The sequence below is a fragment of the Hevea brasiliensis genome, chromosome 4, assembly GCF_030052815.1.
Source record: "Hevea brasiliensis isolate MT/VB/25A 57/8 chromosome 4, ASM3005281v1, whole genome shotgun sequence".
Lineage (NCBI taxonomy): Eukaryota > Viridiplantae > Streptophyta > Magnoliopsida > Malpighiales > Euphorbiaceae > Hevea > Hevea brasiliensis.
Genome location: NC_079496.1, coordinates 70,131,464 through 70,147,830, shown reverse-complemented (window position 1 = coordinate 70,147,830; position 16,367 = coordinate 70,131,464). Strand labels below are relative to the sequence as shown.

General features: G+C 31.5%; 1 non-coding gene across 1 annotated transcript; it reads right to left on the bottom strand.

Moving 5' to 3' along the window:
* Positions 1-6,752: 6,752 nt before the first annotated feature.
* Positions 6,753-6,836, bottom strand: TRNAF-GAA (transfer RNA phenylalanine (anticodon GAA)). Its single transcript has one exon. It is a non-coding gene; the product is annotated as a tRNA-Phe (tRNA).
* Positions 6,837-16,367: the final 9,531 nt, after the last annotated feature.

The following is a 16,367-nucleotide window of genomic DNA, read 5'->3' as shown; positions in this document are numbered from 1 at the left end:
CTTAAGAATAGAATTTCTAACAAAATATCAATGGACCTTTTCTATTACACATAAATATATTATGTAAACGGAAAAGTGGAAATGCCTTTTATTAATAAAAACATGTACAAGATACATACTAAATGATATGCTCTAGGACATACTACTAACAATTGTGCCAAGTGTCAAACCTATATTTAATCTTGACTTTAATCATCTTACATGATTAAAAGACATATGACAAGCTTATGAGTACTGCCATGTATTACCGTCTCATGGTGCCACATGTCACCCTGTGAAATGACCAAAATACCCCTGTGTCTTAATTTTGAGTTCTCAATCCAAAATAATTATTTCTTTTCTTCTAATCAATTTATATCAAATATAAATTAATTAATTAATATCTATTAATTAATTTCTTATTAATTAAATTCATATTTAAACACTTTAAATATAAATTTAACTTATACTATACATCCAATAACCTAGATTTGGTTTCAAGTCATGCTAGGGACTTTGCAATCTAATTGCAGAACAAACCTATTTAATTAATCAATCAAACTCTTTAATTAATTAATTAAATCATATTTAATTAGGTGATAACTTGTGCATGTGTGTGACTTACTAGGCTCATCACTAATTGGCAATGAGACATGATATCAACTCTTAATATCATCAGAACTCTTTCTTACCATAAATGATTTCTCTAAATCATTTTATGCACCTCATAGATCATGGTTAACACCTAGCATAGCAGCTTAAACCTGTACAATTCCTTATCCTGGAATTGATAACCAGAAAGTTGCAAAGAAAGTTCTATGGTACCTGCAATTAACTAAAGGTTTCATGCTCACTTACAAGGCATCTAATAATTTAGAAGTGATTGGATATTCTGATTCCGATTTAGCTAGATGTGTTGACAATAAATGTTTATTTCGGCTACTTGTTCTTATTAGCTAAAAGAACAACATTATGGAAAATGCCGAAAAATAATCTGTCATTATTTTATCCATTATGAAAGAAAAATTTATGACATGTTTTTAAGTTATAATTCATGCATATGGATACGAAATTTATCTCAGGACTTGAGGTAGTAGACACCATTAGCAAGCGACTGAGAATTCATTTTGATAATTCCATAATAGTATTTTCTCCATAAGCGACAACTTTGTCAAAGGTACCAAGCATATGGAATTAAAGTATTTTGTTATTAAGGAGAAAGTTCAGAAATAAAGAGTGCCTATTGAGCATAATAGTATTGATCTCATGATAGTAGATTTGTTAATTAAGGGTTCACAACCTAAGACATTTAAAGAATATTTTCTTATAACGGGTATTGATTGTATTAATGTATAATGTATTGGCTTTGACACTATGAGCTCATAGACTTGTTTCTGATATACGTTAAAGTATTTCCTATTTCTCATGATTGTGTACACTGTGACACCCCTCACTCATTTACAGTGTAGCCGAGCAAGGCATGTCACACTCGGTGCCGGAGCACCCTATCTAATCTTACTTTATTCCTTTAATCATTTTCAAGTTATTATTTTTTAATATCAATCATTTTTCGACGGAGAAACTAACGGAGTTTCCCCTATTTTATTATCGTTTGGCATATTTCAATATTCACCTATTTGAAAATTTCAATAATATTTTAAAATAAAAATCTCATCATTTCATGCATCATCTATATATTTCAAATCTATACAATTTCATTCATATCTATTTCTATACATTCCCATTCATGCTCAACTCATATATGAAAATTTTCAATCTTCATTAATGTACATGATATACAATTTAATCACATATGAATTAACCGATTTATTAATTTACATTACATACCTATTAATTACTTTTTCATAATTTATATTACAATACTATAACTAAGCATTTTATACAATATACAAATTATGACCTATATAGGCCCTATCTACATGCATTGCTGAGGAGGTGACAAACTTGAATACTTCAGACACTTCTACATATCAGAGCTCCAAAATCTCTATTTAATATTCACTGGGCTTTACCTTTGGTACCTACGCGAGAAAACAAATCCATTGAGCTAAACATTACTGCTTAATGGTGCAATAATATAACAAGAAAATAATATACAATAAAAAAAAGAAATGGATCAAAATTTGGATACTCTGGAATTTAATCTAATTTCATATAATACTTCTAATATTAACTATCCTTTGTTGTAATTTATTTTAAATATTCTTACTCATTTATTTAATTGCTAATATTTTTAGTTGCTAATATTCTTAACTTATTTCAATAAATTTCACTGCCCAAGTAACCTATGACAGGCTGACTAAACTGGATAACGGGTTGTTGGCACTGGACACCGCGGTGCCTCGGGCCGTCATACCATGGGATGTGGAACGTCAACCACGTATGCAGTCAGTATGGGTAAAAAGCCATGATAACATATAATCGGGCATAAAAGCTATGAGTGCGGGCATAATACCATGAATACAGGCATAAAGCCATGAATACAGGCATAAAGCCTTATGCAGTACTGCTAAAATAATACCCTATTGGCATGCCAATCTATCCAATCTGATACACGTGTCTAGGCAATACATGGGTACATTAGTACCATTAAATATTAATATATTGTGTTTTATGACTTCATTATTTCATGACAAATTTCAATTATAATTTATAACATTTCAATTATATTCCTAACATAAGTATAAATTTTTAAAGTACATTTCTACATAAATTTTACCTTCATCATAATTCATATATTTATTTATTATATCCTTTGTGTCGATCACAATTCACAACAATGGTTCTCATAAACCATTGTACTCAAAGTACTTTTCCTTTCTACAATAATGAGAGGTAATGTCTCATTCATACATTAACATGATTCATTTATCATGTCATTTATATGATCACAATTTATAACAATTATTTCATTATATATTCCATAATATATATTTATCGTAACATTCTAAACTTTATTTCCTAATAAAAGTACAATATCTATACTCATTTTCATCTAATGAATATATTCATGAATATCATTTATATAATTTACAATTTATCATGAATATAATTCACAATTCATGAATATCATTATGAATATCCTTTCTAATTCCTTATCTAATTTATTACATCATTTTACATGTCCCTAGGTTCAACATTTTTATTTATATTGATTTCCAAACCACATTTCAAAATATATTAACAATGTCTCCTAAGTTCTATTTGTGATGAGAATACAAACCTCTTCTACACATTTACATAATTTAAACCTTCATTAAATCATTTAAGTGAGGTACCTTTTACTCCATTAATTTTGGTTGTTACTATTCACTTGACCATTCCTACATAAAGTTGACTTTTTAATTCATAATAGATTTGTTAATCCTAAGTTCACCAAGATACCACATTTTGTATTTTTTTTTTGTTGGCATTGATTGCCAAACTCAATTCCTAGCCTCCTAGGTTTTATTTCAAATTTTCAGTTTTTGTGTCTTATATTTACTGTTCCATTGGTCTAAGCTACAGTGATAATTTAACTAACTTGTCTTTATCAAAGTTATTCCTTTATGTGTCTTCTTTAATTTCCTTTTTGAATCACTCCATTTGGAGTTTTGTAGCTCAAGTTATGGCCATTTTACCATAACTGGCCGGATTAACCTGTACCCAGAATTTCTGGGCAATTTGGTTTTGCCATATTTGGTGTCTTGACTTTGGTGGACAATTCCATTAAGTTCTGATCAAAATTTGGAGTTATGTTGTTCATGAAAGTTGTTCTAAATTGTCTAATCTTTCCATTGATATAAAATTTAGGTCATTTGGACATTTCTACTCTGAGTTATGACCATTTGAACAAATATTGTTCATTTAGTCAATTTTTAATGCCAGCAGGTTGATTACCCGGATTTGGTTAATTTTTAGGGTATCCTAAGTTTGTTTTATGGGCAAGCTTTCTTCATCAAAGTTGTGCCATTATGTGTCTAATTTCAGGTTCAATTAGCCTTGCACCAATTAAACCTATACAACCCAAGTTATAGCTGCCCAAACATGCTAGACTCACATCTAGACCTGCAGGTCACTCAAGGCAGCAGATCTAACCTCCATTCCCATGATACAATTCACTTCATTTCCTCATCAAACACAATCAAATGTCACTAATTGACCATTAGAACTTCCTTTCACCACTACATGAGCAAAATCATAAATTTGTTGTCCAAACCCTAACCCTAACAATCCCAAATTCTCAAATCTTACATTATACTCACAATTAAAGTTTTCAATTCACTTATACATGTCAAGGGACAGCCCTACACCATTTTAAATCCATTAAAAGCTATCAAACTCAAGATGATTTAAGGCTACCGAAAGTTGGATAGTGTCCCTACATGCATATTTTTACACAATTTCTTCAATTCTTAGTTCAATTCCTAGTTCTAATCAAGAATTAAAAAAGAGAAAGAAAGACTCTAGCACTAACCTTGTTTGATGAAATTTCTAAGCTTGTAAAACTCTTTCTTTTCTCTTCCTTTTTGCTGCCTCAAGCTTGCTCTAGTTGCAAGGATGAATTTTAGTGAAGCAAGCTAGTGGTTTTATGGTGAAATGGAGAGGGAAATGGAGCTTTGGATGAGAATCAATGGAGGGAGAGAGAAGTGAGGTTTCAGCTGGTTGAAGAAGGAAACTGAAAACTGATTTTTTTTTTTTTCTTTCATTTCTACCCATTTAACTCATTTTAAGTGAGTTATAGCCATGTGTCACAATGTGATTGGATAAAAATGTTTTAATGACATCATAATGATGTCAAAATTCCTATTTAATCCATTTTCTTTCCTTTTTCTTTTCTACTCATTTTTAATTCAATTTTTAACAATATTTATTCACATTTTATGTCATAATAATTATTTACTTAACTGGACAAGTCGATCAAAAATCATCTTCGAAGACAAAATGACTAAAATGCCCTCCGTTTTGCTTATTGAGCCAAAATCGTCTGTACCGATCAAAAAATTTTCTAAGCCTTTTCTTGGCATTCTAATGCCATAGAAACCTCAATGACTCTTCTTTGGAGTCCTAAAAATTATTTCATGAATTTTCTCCAGGGTTTAAGGCTTCTAGCTGCGAGGACCGCAACTTCCCATTGGGTTACCCATCGCTAGGACACTGGCTCATTTAACTTGGTTGTATTTTATTTCTAAAATTTTTCTAAATTTTTCTTACTATTATTTGAGTTATTTATGATTTCTTACTCTAGTATAAATATTTTTCCAGACGTTCTAGCTATCCAGACCGACACCGGTCAACAGAACAGTAGAATGCATGGACTAGCTAAAGTGAGGGTGTTACATACACATAATATTTTGAGTGAATAATAATAGGAAAAGTCTTTTAAGACATTATTGTGGACCATGATGTGATAAACATATATCAATTATGTACCTACTATGGTAAGTTGTTAGTATTGTGGTATATGGAAGGAAGTATGTGATTAAATAATGTACAACCGTCATAACCCATACTTAGTAATTTGTTATAGAAAGGTAATTATGAAATACATTATAGAAAGGATTTGTTTATTTTATGCACGACTAATATTTATATTATTAAAGTTTATATCACTTAATTATTGTGCTAAGTGAAAGAATGTAAGATTTTATCCAGTAATTAATATTACATATGGGCCAAAAATCAATTCCTTTAATGTGGCCCAACATTAATTGATATTTATTTTAATTAATACAAATCCTAATTATACAAGGATTACTCTAATTAAAGTAAATTATAATTCTAATTGTATAAGGATATTTGATGGACGTATCAGATTAAGTCTTGGATATATATATATATATATATATATATATATAAAAGCTAGTCCTCTCTCCACCCATAAGGTTATACACATTTTTTTTCATAAAGTCAGAGATATTAGGGTCATGTCAAGAAAGTCTTCCATCGCTAAAGTCTTGTGTGTAAATCAAGAAGGATCAAGAGGGAGAAATCAGTTTGTTGAATCAAAGGGTCTCTCTTAATTACTGTCATAACTCAAGTAAAACTCCGCATCAGGTATGCTTTCTAGATCTGTGAAAATTTATTTATTCAAGATCCATTATTAGGGTGATAGTTGAATCTTATGTTTATGATTCACATTATGTTTATGATTGTTATGATCTATTAAGATTTATTTTCATATTGTTAATAATTTGTTATAAATTTCAGGTATCAAAATTTTTAGTTTTTGTAAAATTATTAGACTTAATTGACACAAAAAGTTCCAACTTTTAATATCTCAAATGAAGAATATCAATTACATCAATATGAGTTGCATTAATCTTATAGTGTATTTAACACACATTAAAAATAAAATAAAATAAATTAATTAAAATAATTTGATTATGAGAATCAAATATTTAAATATGAAAATATAATAAATTAATAGTTAAAGTAGTGATGAAGAAAATGAATATACCTAAAATGATATTAAAATAAGTAGTACTAAAATATTAACATCGATCTTAAAACTGAATAGAAAAAAAATTTCTTTTAATGAACTCCAACTAATTTAAAGATAACTAATTTAAAAATAATTATTGCTATTATATTTGTAGTCTAATGCAATTGATTAATGTTCGATCTTCACCAAATTAAATTCTGTGCATCTTAAGACTATTAATCTAATATTAATATTAATATTTACTTTTTTGCAAGTGTGTTTATTTAATATTTTATTAATCATGGTTATAATAATGATTCTGATTTGAAAAGTAAAAAACAAATGCATTTGTCAAAAGTGGAATTTGAACTCACGCCCTCTCTCGAAGACCAGAACTTCAGTCTGGCGCCTTAGACCACTCGGCTATCCTGACTTGCTGAAAGGAAGACAAGCTATGTTATAATAAAGCTTTATCTTTTATATGTAGAAGTTTTATTTGTAAATTTAATTAGTCGTACACCCCATATTATGGACTATTATTAATTTTAAGTTTTAAAAATTTTTAATTATATTCACTTTTTATAAGATTGAAATTAATACCGCATTAGTTTCCTCTCATACTTTCATTATAGAATAACGGATAATAAATGAATTTGAATAGGAGTATTACTTCACGTAATTAATTTCTTTAAAAATAAAGCTTACCAAAATAATAATAATAATAATAATAATAATCTCATATGTAATTTTATTTAAAGTCCAATTTTATTTTCCATAAAACTCTCAAAATTATTTAATCAACTAGAGATTTTTGGTTTTTTTTTTTTTTAATTTAGGTGGATTAATGATCTGATATGGTAAAATATTAATTAATTAAAAAAAAAACTTATCAAGAGAGGAGTTTAATATAAGTTAGAATAGCTTACCATTTTTTTTTTAATCTTTTTATCCAAACTGTAGACGCCAAAATATTAAATTAACAATTAGTTAAAATTGTAACACTTACAATTTTAAGGATTAATTATAGGATTGACTCAATTGTTAAGTGATTTTGATCTTTGATCAAAATTTAATTCTTATGGTCAACACTTAAGAGAAAAATTTTAAATATAAAAACTGAGTGTGATCATGAACCATTAAATTGATTTAAGAAGAACGTGTTGTTTAAATTTAATTCAATATTGTAAATTCAAAATCATTTATAGGGTCATGAGCATCTCAATAAATTCTTATCAAAGAAGTATATTCATTAGCCATGATTATAAATTTGAAAATTCATTAAGAAGAATCATAATATTAGTATAATATAATTTTTTCATAAAAAATAAAGATATAAAAGTTAAAATTTAATTTTTAGAATAATAAATGTTTTTCTTTTTTATTTTAGACGACTGAAACAACTTTCTATAATATTGTTATTCTAGAAAATTGTTACTTCTGTATCTCACAAAAAATATTAAACTACCCAATATCAAAAAAGGAATATGTTTTACTAACAGATTCTATTGATAGAAGATCATTATACGTAACTGAAGATTTAAAGTCTTTAACTAAAAGAAATCAATGATCTATGCTATATTTCAATCTGTAAATGAGCTAAAGGGAGATTCATAACCTCACTAATGGGGAGAACATAACTCCAATGTTGGGAAATAACTTCAGATTTATTCCTAACAGACACAAATCTAAAGAGAGAAACCTAGATCTGTTCTAAACGAACACATATAAAAAAGTTTATTAGAAAAAATTTTTAAAAAATAAAATAAAAAAATGAAAATCGATTTACAAATGGCCACAGGTGAAAAGCTTACCATTGACTACTAAGGAAGAGATTTGGAAAAGAAAATAAAGAAAGGAGAAGAGAGAAGATAATAGGTAATCCCCAAATTTTAAATTATCCACTATCTTTTGATCCTTAATCATTAAAAATAATTGTCCAATCAAAGGTTCCTAAATGTGCATTGTCTCCATTAAAACCATTATGTTTTAGTTGGTGTTAAATTACAAGATAAGTACACCTACCTTAGTATTCTCATTTGTAATACCCTCATACTAAGTAGTTTATACATTCTATAATTCCGGTGACTAGTGTCTGTCCGGATAGTCAGGATGTTTAGAACCATATCTAAGTCATTTAGAAAAGCCATAAATAAAAATTAATAGAAATCACATGAAGATGAAATGGAAATAAGAAAAAACAAAGCCTAATCGGTTAAATGAGTTGAGGTTCCGACGATGGGTTACCGACCCGGGAAGTGACTACGAGTTCAATTGCTACTCTAAATTTGTGTGGGACCCTATGACATCCCAGGAAAAGGGATGATTATGAAACTAATGGGAATGTGAAAACCACAGAAAAGAAAAGAAAACAAGTTCAAATAATTGAATCAACATTCAAAGAGTTCTCAAACACTATTAGAAAGTGGATTTTAACTAACGAGGGGCATTTTGGTCAATTCACTCCTAGAGGTGACTTTTGACCTAAATATTCATTAAAATGTGTAAAATTAAAATATTGAAAAATAGATTAAATGTGTAGAGGTATAGTGGAAGAAGAGAAAAAGAAAAGAAATTCAATTTTTAAAGTGCTTTATGACATCATCAAGATGTAGGCATGACCTCATTAAATTTATAATTTTAATTTATGAAAATTTTGGGATAATTACCACCTTGAAAAGTATAAAAATCAGAAAAAAAAAATAAAAACATAAATTATCTTTTTCCACCTAAGGTTGGTAGGCTCCCTCTCTCTCAAACACTCTTAAATTTTCCTCCATTGTTACACCTCTCAACCTCTTAAAACCTCAATTCTCTCCATAATTTCTCTACTAAAATAATAGAAAACCTCTAATCTAGCATTAAAGAGAAGTTTGGAGAAAGAAACTCAAGGAAAACTAAAAAGAAATTAGAGTTGCGAAATCATCAACTTAAGGTAAATTCCCTTTCTAGTTTGAAATTAGTTACAATTGCATGGCATAAAGTTGAAAATGAGTAAATCATATGAAAATGCAAGAAAATCATGCATATATGAGAACCCTAGAAACTCAGCCAGCCATGGAGTATTAAGGCCTTGATGTGTTTTGATGAAATTAATGAGAAAGTGTTGTAAGTGTGATGTAGTATGCATGATTGGTAGGATGAGACTACATGATTTTGCATGAATTGTGAAGAAGAGAATTAGGGTTATGGTGAAAATTAGGGTTTTCAGAATTATTGACCAATTAATGTTTATAATGCTTAATTTTGGTCATTTAGTGTGTTATGAATTGAAAATTGATTAGAATTAATGAACAGAATTGAGAAAACTTATGGTTATTGAATTGCTGATTTCTGAACTTCTGAGTCCAGTATGCATTTAGGGTTATAAGTAGAGCTAGACAGCTCCAACTGGTGTGAGGCCAATTGCACATGAAACTTAAGACCTAAAGCCACATTTTTCATGTAGAGACCTTTTTAGAAACTGATATTAACATGACCGAAAATTGGCTCGAATTTGGGTGACCTAATGCTGGACTTGGAAAAAATGACCAAATGAATAGTAAATATTCAAATGGCCAGAACTCTGTCTAGGAAGATGAGAATGACCTGATTCTTGAACCATTGCAAAGATTAGACATATGAGCACATTTTGTATGAAGATAATGAGCCCAAATTCTAATTCTAAGCCAACCAATTTGCTAGAAAAATTTAGGTTAACAAATCTGACCAAAACCAAAACTAACCTGAAATCCTAGACAAATGACCATCCGATCAGTTTTGGCAAAAATGCCATAACTTAGTCCAAAAAACTGCAAATGCAGTAACTTCTACAAGACCTAGAACTACAATTTTGGTGTTTTGACCAAAATCCAGAACCTAATGGAACTTAGACAATTTGTTTGGATAAGTTAGCAATACAAATCTTGAAATTGAACTAAATGGCCGTTGGACCTCAGAAAAGTTTTTTAATCATATTTTCCACTAGGAAACTCCAAATGGAATGAGCTAAACTGTTCTGGAAACCTAAGAAATAGGGATACAACTTTAATTTAGAAACCTCACCCAAATTCTAAGGATAAGGACCTCAAATGTGAAATGCAAGACACTAACTTGAACCTGAAATCCTGATGCACAAGGTTTATGAGTCCAGGTTAGTTAAATTGCCATAACTCACCATACATAACTTTAAAAATTATGATTTTGGACCTGTGTGACTAGGACACATAGGGGAACAACTCTTATGAAGATTATTAGGCTAAAATATGATTGTAACTGGTCCAATTAGCTGGATAAAGTAAGGTTCCAGAATCTATCAGGTTCTGGAATAGCAAAGGGTTAGTGAACCAATACTTATTTAATTAACCATAACTAGAGCTAAAAAACTCCAAATGGAATGATTCAAATTGAAAAATAAAACTAAGACATAGAGGTACAATTTTTATGAAGAATACCTCACCAAATTATGACTAGAACTAAGTTAAAATTGGATTCCAAAGACAGGGCATAAATTTGTCTAGAATCCAAACTCTTTGAAATTTGCTTAAGTAACTTAGGCATTTAATTAATTAGCTATTAGTGGTAATTGAATTAAGTATTAAGACATCTCCATTGTGTATTTTCAGTGGAGAAAGAAATATAGAAGGACAAGGAGAAGTTGAATTAAGTAAGAAGAAGATAAAGAGGTTTGTGCACAACAACTGCTACCTTTTTGTTTTTTAGATTGAATTTTGTTTTGAATGAGTTGTGTGAATGGTTTATGACTTTTATGGTATTGAAAATTTTAATTGAGAAATTATGTTTTCTTAACCCATTTTGGATAATTATTTTGAATGGGATATGATTATGAGTTGACAAATGCAATTGAGGAATGAAAATTTGTTGAAATGATTTGAAACCACAGTTGACATAACTATGTATTTTGTATTCCTTGCTAGCTTGCCTAGTGAGACGAATTGGATTTATATTCCCTCTCTGGTTGAAGTGTTGAGGTGTGTGTCAGTTGAGGACGAATTGAATGAGCACTCATATATGTGCTAGCTAGCTCTTGTATTCCCCACTAGCCTTTAGTTATTGGGATGAATTGGATAATTGTGTCATGTTCTAAACTGTGTGGTTTTCAAAAAAATTGTGTTTTACGATTGTTTGAAATAAAAATATGCTTTTATTAATTGATCTTCTTATTTTAGAAATATTATGAAATTTTATATGTGTTTGATATTATAATTGATTTAGTTTTGATAAATTATGATTTATATTGATGTTTAAAATTTTAAGTTGTGCACCACTGAGTGTTTGCTCAGCGATAATTGTTTCATGCTATCGCAGGTAAGAAAAAAAAAGGAGCTGTAGAGTGAGCAGCGTTGATTAGATTAGGAAAAATTTTGGGTATACATTTTAGAAATACCCTTGCATATTTATTTTGATGTAAATGTATCTGTGTGTATGTATGTAAAGGACTTGAGCAGTTGTATAAAAAGTTGTAACTTTATTTTGGTTAATGTAAATTTTTGTAAAATAAACTTGTTTATTCTTATAAATGTAATATTTAAGTTTCTTTTTGAATTCTATAAATAATGAATTGCTTCCCTCTTACTTGAGATTGTTAAGATTGGAATTTGTTGATTTTAATGGAGTTGTGGATAATACATTTATATGAAGTATTTTTAACAGGTTTTGAAGAACTGTTTTCTTAGTTTTTAGTCGGAAATTTGCCAAAATTTCTATAAAATTTTAGAAATTCCGAATTAATCAAAATTATAGTTATGATATAAACTTCATTTAAAAGCTCTTTAATAATTATTTATTATTACTTTACACTTTAAAATGAATTGAATTTGTTTAAAATCCCTTGTAATATATTTAGTGGGTTATCGGTAGGCGAAGTTCGGTAATTCATTAGATATATTATGGGATCATGTCATAGCTTATGTAGGGATAAGGTGTGACATGTTTTAGTGGTATTAGAACTAGTTTTCAAAGCATGTTTTGAACTGTGCAATTGAATATTTTTCTTGATAAGTACAACTGCTCAATGTCATTAATTGATACATACGGTGCATTACATTATGAATATTAACTGACAGAGGAAAATCTCCTTATGTTGCTTGTTTAGGATATAGAATACCCTTTGATTGAAATGGAAGAAGGTGATCGCTCGATAGAGTAGTCAGTTGCAACTGGGGCACAGAGGGAACCCCTAGCTCCTTAGAACGCCGATGGATCAGCTACACCAGCTCCACCAATGCAGCAATTTTCTGCACAATTTGCATAATAAATGGCTGTTATATTTCAATAAATGGCTAAAAATATATCAGTCCAAGCCCCGATTCAAGCACCAATAGTGCAACCTCAGCCTCCAACCAGGCAATATGATAAGTTGATAAAATATGGGGCAACTGAATTTAAGGGAATAGTGGATCCACTGGAATGTTAAGGTGGATGAGTGGTCATACTAGACCAGATAAAGTCCGTAATGAGAGTATTAGAGAAAAGGTAGGAGTGGTGCCAATTGAGGGTAAGTTGAGAAAAGGGAGATTGAGGTGGTTTAGTCATGTGAACCATAGACATACGGAGGCTCCAGTTAGACAAGTAGAGCACATTAGGTTAAAGGATAGAAAGAAAAGAAATGGTAGAACTAAATTGACTTGGAGAAGAGTAGTACAATATGACCTAGAAGCATTACACATTTTTTAGGACTTAACCCAAAATCATTTAGAATAAAGAAAGAAAATCTATATAGCCGACCCCAAATTCTTGGGATAAAGGCTTAATTGAATTAAATTGAGTTGAGTGGATCCACTAGAAGCAGAGCAGTGGCTTGAAAGGATGGAGAGGGTATTTAAAAAGATGCACTACATGGATGAATTTAAATTTGAATACTCAGTTTATTTGCTACAAGGGGATATGTATGATTGGTGGAAGACCATCCCCCACAATTTGGTGAAACCCCCAGTTCTGACTTGGGATGACTTCCTTAGGGAATTTAGACAGAAATATGTTCTGAATACTTATGTAGATATGAAATTGCAAGAATTTTTAAGTTTGAAATAGTGGAACCGATCAGTGGCTGAGTATGAAAGGGAATTTTCTTGCTTAAGCCACTATGCCGGGAGCCTACTCACTACTAGTAAGGACAGATGCAAAAGATTTGATTTTGGTTTAAAGCCTAGTTTGAGGTTACAAGTGGTTGGATTTCGACATGAGAATTTTTCTAAACTAATATCTCAAGCCATGGAGTTAGAGAAAGAAGAATTAGAAGGGGCACTTGAGAAAGAGAAAATAGAAAAAAAGAGAAGTGAAAAGTTAGTGGGTCAGAGTTCCAATGGTAATTCTGGTAAGAGGAAGAATTTTGGAGGACAAAGTAGCAGAAAATCTAGTAGGGGAAGGTTTTCAGAATAGAGACCACCTAGATCCGGTCAGCAGACGACCAGGAGTTCCTTCCCTTCCCGTCTCTATGAGACATGTGGTAAGAACCACAGAGGAGTATGTTACAAAGCTACTGGAGCCTGCTTTAATTGTGGTGGAATGGAACATTTTGCGAAGGATTGTACTAGTGCCCACATTTTGTGAAGGATTGTACCAGTACTGTTTGTCAAGAAGAAAGATGGTACTCTCCGTCTGTGTATCGACTATAGACAGTTGAATAAGGTGATCATAAAGAATAGATATCCACTGTCTCGTATAGATGATTTGTTTGGTTAGTTAAAGGATGCAATTGTGTTCTCCAAAATTGACTTGAGATCGGGTTGTTATCAGTTGAGGGTGCAACAATAGAGCATTTCAAAAACTACCTTCAGGACTCGATATGGCCACTACGAGTTCTTAGTAATACCATTTGGGTTGACTAATGCTCCAGCTGCTTTTATGGACCTGATGAATACTATCTTCAGGCCATATTTAGATCAATTTGTTGTGGTATTCCTTGACGACATTTCGGTGTATTCAAAGAATACAGAAGAGCATGATAGGCACCTGAGGATCGTGCTATAGACCTTAAGAGAGAAACAGTTGTATGCTAAGCTGTCAAAGTGTGAATTTTGGCTGAAGAAAATTGCCTTTTTAGGGCACATTATATTAGCTGAGGGCATTAAGGTAGATCCCAACAAGGTAGAAGCCATCCTTAATTGGAAGCCACCTAGAAATGTTATAAAAGTTCGTAGTTTTCTTAGGTTAGCTGGGTATTACCAACGTTTTGTGAAGGGATTCTCCATGTTAGCCTCTCCACTAACCAAGTTACTTCAGAAAGATGTAAAATTTCAGTGGACTGATAAATGCCTGCAGAGCATTGATGAGTTGAAGAGATGTTTAACTGAAGCTCCAGTCCTGACTTTACCTACTCTGGTTAAAGAGTATATTGTATACAGTGATGCTTCTCACAATGGGCTAGGCTGTGTACTGATGCAAGACCAAAATGTCATTGCTTATGCATCACGTTAGCTGAAACCCCATGAGAGGAATTATCCTACACATAACTTGGAGCTTGCTGCCATAGTATTTTCTTTGAAGATCTGGAGACACTATTTGTATGGGGAGAAGTGTTACATCTATACAGATCACAAGAGCTTGAAGTACTTGGGCACATAGAAAGAGTTGAGTTTGAGGCAGAGGAGATAGTTAGAGTTGATAAAAGACTACGAGTTTCTGATAGATTATCAGCCTAGGAAAGCAAATGTGGTAGCAGATGCGTTGAGTCGTAAAACTATGGCTAGTTTGAAAGTGTCACCGTTGTCCATGGTGTGTGAATTGAGGGCATTGCATGCTAATTTGGAGATTGATGATGATGGGCAGATGATAGGTACTTAGCAAGTGAAGCCAATGCTAATAGATCAAATTAAAATAGTTGCTCAGAATGATGAGAAGTATGTGAAATTAATGGAAGAGGCTCGGGATGGCAAGAACCAAAGTTTTCAGTGAATGATGATGGCTTACTTTTATACCAAGGTAAAATGTGCATTCCAAATGATGTAGAATTGAGGTAAATCATTATGAAGGAAGCACATGACTCTCCTTTTGCTATGCAACCTGGTGGAACCAAAATGTATAGAACTGTTAAAGAGCACTATTGGTGGATGGGCATGAAGAAGGATATGGCTGAATATGTTGCCAAATGCCTAACTTGTCAACAAGTAAAGGCAGAACACCAAGTGCCAGCTAGGTTGCCACAGCCATTGCCAATTCTCTAGTGGAAATGGGAATGGATCACGATGGATTTTGTGATGGCACTTCCAAGAACACAAAAGAACCATGGTGTAGTTTGGGTTATTGTGGATAGATTGACCAAGTCTGCACACTTTCTGGCAGTAAGGATGGATTATAGTCTTAATAGATTGGCTAAACTCTACATTGATGAGATAGTGAGACTTCATAAAGTGCCGGTATATATTGTATCAGATAGAGATCCAAGGTTCACTTCTAGATTCTAGGGTAGTATTCAAAAAGTCCTAGGAACTAGATTGAAGTTCAGCATCGCATTCCATCCACATACAGAAGGCCAGTCTGAGAGAGTAATTCAAATCTTGGAAGATATGCTTCGGGCTTGTGTAATTGAGTTTAAAGGTAGTTGGGACACACACTTGCCTTTGATTAAATTTGCCTACAACAATAGTTATCAGTCAAACATTGGGATGCCTCCATATAAAGCTTTGTACAGTAGAAAGTGTAGAACTCTTTTGTGTTGGGATGAAGTGGGTGAAAGGAAATTGATTAGCCCAGAAATTATACAGCAGATTAAGGAAAAGATTAAGCTTTTTCGAGATAGACTCAAGGCTGTATCAGATCATCAGAAGTCCTACACCGATTTGAAAAGAAGAGATATTGAGTATGCAATGGGTGACAAGGTATTTCTTAAAGTTTTCCTTTGGAAGAAAATTATGAGGTTTGGCATAAAGGGGAAGCTGAGTCCTCACTTTATCGTGCCATATGAGGTTCTGGAGAGAGTGGGTCCATTGGCATATAAATTGGCATTGCCTCCAGAGCTAAAAAGGAT